Source organism: Mustela putorius, unplaced genomic scaffold (assembly GCF_011764305.1).
Source record: "Mustela putorius furo isolate JIRA1106 unplaced genomic scaffold, ASM1176430v1.1 tig00003846_pilon_pilon_pilon, whole genome shotgun sequence".
NCBI classification, from domain to species: domain Eukaryota; kingdom Metazoa; phylum Chordata; class Mammalia; order Carnivora; family Mustelidae; genus Mustela; species Mustela putorius.
In genome coordinates, this window is record NW_025421999.1 from 6,517,744 (window position 1) to 6,522,142 (window position 4,399).

Consider the following 4,399-nt stretch of genomic DNA (forward strand, 5'->3'; position numbering starts at 1 on the left):
ATTATGTTTACATTAGGCTAACAAATTTGTGAAAAAAAATCATCTTTCCAGTAACGTAGTTTCCTATTCAAGAAAAAATTTTGTTTTAATTACTGTCTTATTTCATGTAAGTCAGTTGATTTTTACATAAAGTTCTTATTAAGTGTAATTCTAGACATTTCATATTTTTGGTTGCTATGATATATATAAAATTTCTTCTTCCTTTAAATTTTTAAATAGGTTTTATAAAATAAAACTTAAATATTAAGCTTGCCACCACTAGTTTCACTGAATTACATGGTTCCTTATAATTTTCTCATTGACTTCACAAATAAATAATATAATAAGTAAATAATGATGATTTTACTTCCCACTTTTACAAGTTCACATTATTACTTATTTTATTTAAAAATGCTTTACTGAGTATTGTATGTAAGTGTTGAATCACTAAATTATACACCTGAAACCAAGATTACACTGCATGTTAAATTCTAAACTGGAATTTAATTAAAAACTTAAAAAAATAAAGAAAGAAAAATGTTAGTAAGTTCATCACTTTAATAATAATTCTTTTGCTGTTTACTATTAAGAACATAGCTAACTTATTTTTTGAGATCTGGATCATTTTATATTATAGAACATTTTATCTATTCTTAATTTATTAGGATTTTGTGTCGGAATTTCCTCAAAGGCGTTTTAACTGCCATGAACACAAGTTATGTTTCCACCTTGATCTATATTTTAGTAAAAGATACTAATGGCTTTTTTTAAAAAAAAGTATTTTGAGTAATTCCCATTGAATTCTTTGAATGAATCAACTTTTTTAGTGTCTTATTCCTTAAAGTGCTACAGGATTATGTTTTCCAATATAATTTTCAGGATTCTTATATTGATATTTACATTTGAAGTTCCTAGTCTTTTTCAATATTTTTATATACTTTTTGTATTATCTTCATCAGCTTTAACTCTCACGTTTTACTAAATTTGAAAGAGACCACTGGTATCACTTGTTCTTTAACAATTTAATCAAATTAACTGTTAGCTATATTAAAATATTCATACTGTTATTACAGTGTGCTTCTGGTACTCAGTAAGAAATTTTCCAATATTCTAGAAACGGATGCTATGATTAGTCTACTGAGACAAATAGACAAAGCAAAACCAATAATTTATACTAGAAAATATAAGATAGAAAACTGGGGCTAAGACAAATTTTTTTTTTTTTTTTTTTTTTTGGATCATACAGTAGTTCTGTTTTTAATTTTTTTGAGGAATCTCCACATTTTTTCCCACAGTGGTTGCACTAATTTGCAGTCCCTTCAATAGGGAGCAAGGTTCTCTTTTGTCCACATCCTCACCAATATTTGCAATTCCTTATCTTTTTTTTTATAATAGTCATTCCAACAGGTGTGAGATGATAGCACCTTATGGTTTGGATTCCCATTTTAAGACAAATTTTTATCTTGATGTACCATTATGGAAATTATTTCTGTTGATGACAAGTTTTTCCTACTGTTATTATATAAGAAAAGTGACTAAAATGTTAGAAATGTGAAATCTATATAACTATTGTAATGTATATTCTTATATTTTTCTATTTTTTAACAAGTAATTCTACAAGTAACTTTCAATCTAATGAAGAAAGCATAAGAATAAAATATAAGGCATCAGATCTCCCTGTGATAAACAAAAACATCACTTATGCAAGTTATGCAGGACATTAAATAAGTGGCTGAGGTGGTTTGTTAAGTGATATTCTTGTGGTTCAAATGCAATGAAAACTATTGATAGTTTCTTCATGACTGAAAGATTTGTTCAAATAAGGTATAGTTCTTGTCTTTAAAACTGTGTTTTAAATATTTGACAAACAGCATGGATAAATAAGGGTCCAAAGTGCTTCTTGAAAATAACTACTTAAGCACATAAACAAAATTATTCTGTGTAAAATGCCTAAATAACTATCATCACGTTATTCAAAAACATATATTCTTGGAGAGTAACTCAAATTTGATTTATATTTTATATTCTATGGCAAATATTATCTCAAGGTAAGTTGCAGCAATATTTTCTAAAATAACATTTGTCAAACAAACATAAGTGGATTAATATTAATATAGTATGTGCAAAAAAGAAGCAAGCCTCTCAAGTTCAAGATCATTTTGTTCTGTCTGAAATGGAATTTAAGTGGATGATATTTTAATATAAAGCCTTGCCAAGTTTTCTGGGTGAAGAATTGACTTAATGTTAAAATAAACATCAGGGGCGGCTGGGTGGCTCAGTGGGTTAAGCCACTGCCTTCAGCTCGGGTCATGATCTCAGGCTCCTGGGATCGAGTCCCACATCAGGCTCTCTGCTCAGTGGGGAGCCTGCTTCCTCCTCTCTCTCTCTCTGCCTCTCTGCCTGCTTGTGATCTCTGTCTGTCAAATAAAAAAATAAAATCTTAAAAAAAAAAGAAAACATCAGAAGGGTGCCTGGGTGGCCCAGTGGTTAGTGTCTGCCTTGGGCTGAGGTCATGATCCCAGGGTCCTGGGATTGAACCCTACTCAGTCTCCTTGCTTAGCAGGTACTCTGCTTTTTTTCCTCTCCCTCTGCCCCTTCTCAGTCTCGTGCTCTCTCTCTCTTTATCAAATAAATAAATAAAATCTCTAAGATATAATAGATAAACATCAGAAAATAAGGCTATTATTACAAAAACTCAAAAATTAAGTATTAAAAATAATTCAGAAAATAGAAAGTATGTTATTTGAGATGTTTAAACAGAACACTATAGCACTTCAGCCTAAATTTATGTTAATGCTCACATTCTTCTCAGAGCTGTAACTATCTCCTAACGTCTCCTGTAAGATTTGGGTATCTACAGAGACCAAAAGGGAAATACAGATCGTTGACATGGCTGCCCTCTACTAATCCAAGATTTGTCTTGATTCTTGATTGAACAAAAGACTTTATGGATTATTATTATTTGAAATATTTAGTTTTACCAAAATACTAGATTTATTTTAAAAAATTATTTATTTATTTGACACTGAAAGAGAGAGGGAAAGAGAGCACAAGCAGCCAGAGCAACAGAGGGAGAGGGAGAACCAGGCTCTCCACCCAGTAGGGAACATGATGTGGGGCGTGAACCCAGGGCCCTGGGGACCATGACCTGAGCTGAAGGTAGATGCTTAACTGATTGAGCCATGCTGGTGCTTCCCAAAATGCTAAATTATAAAAAAGATGCAAACAACATCTTTATTATTAAAGTCTGAAAAGCAACATGTGCACTTATGAATAATTAATGACTCATGGCTGTCATTTGCATGTAGAAATGCAAAAAAAATTAAAATAGTAAATAAGAATGCTATAGGCAGAGGTAGACTGCACCTAGCAGAGTTTTTTTTTTCTTTTCTTTTTATAAACAATGTAAATCTCCACTATATTTCACTAGCGCTAAGATCCGCTCCTTTTGTTATTAGCTAGTAGCTTGGAAAACTTTGCATAAACATCTGTTTGATATAAAAAATATATAACAATGCCACTGACATAAATTCAGTACTGCTAATATCTAAAGAAATATAACTAATCATATGCTATACAGGAGGTTGTGCATATATAATATATATAATTCTCATATATAATGAGAAATGATTAAAACAAAAGCACTAGTACCTTGGAGCAAGGTATTAATTTGTTAAAAATAGATTATTATTGTGGTGCCTGGGTGGCTCCATCGATTAAGCTTCTGCTTTCAGCTCAGTCATGATCTCAGGGTCCTGGGATTAAGCCCCACCCAAGTTAGGCTCTCTGCTTAATGAGAAGTCTGCTTCTCCTTCTCCCTCTCTGAAATCTTTTGCTCTCTCTCAAATAAAGATAAAATATTTTCAAAATTTAAAAAATAAAAATAGATTATTATCTTGAAACTACTGATACGATGCTTTGAGGAGACAGAAAGTACAAGAGAGTAACTTCTAGGTGCTCAGTCCAGAAGATAATAGACATGATAGATGATAGCTAGATAGATAGAGCTATAGATATATAGACTTTTGCTTTGTTTAAACTATGGAAACCTGAAAAAGTCTTCTTATAATAATCCTGAGCAAGAGTCATTCTAGAGATTCCAGAAAATTCATGCAGGGGATTATATTTCATGAAGTCATATAAAGGCAGTTGCAAATACAAATACACAAAATGATATCATTAGAAACATTGCCTCTGAGAAAGTTAGAGGAAGATCTGTGATTTAACAGCTAAACAGCAGAAAATGCTTTTATGTCCTGGAAAATGCCAGGCTTGATTCAAGTTACAGTGTGATACAGCAGGAGAAATGATTTGGGGTCATGAAGAAATAAAATCATAGAGAAGACAAAGCATATCTGGGTCTAAAAGGAGGCAGTCCTCTCTGCCTTTAAGTGCTGCCCCAAAACTTTAAAAGTTAGAT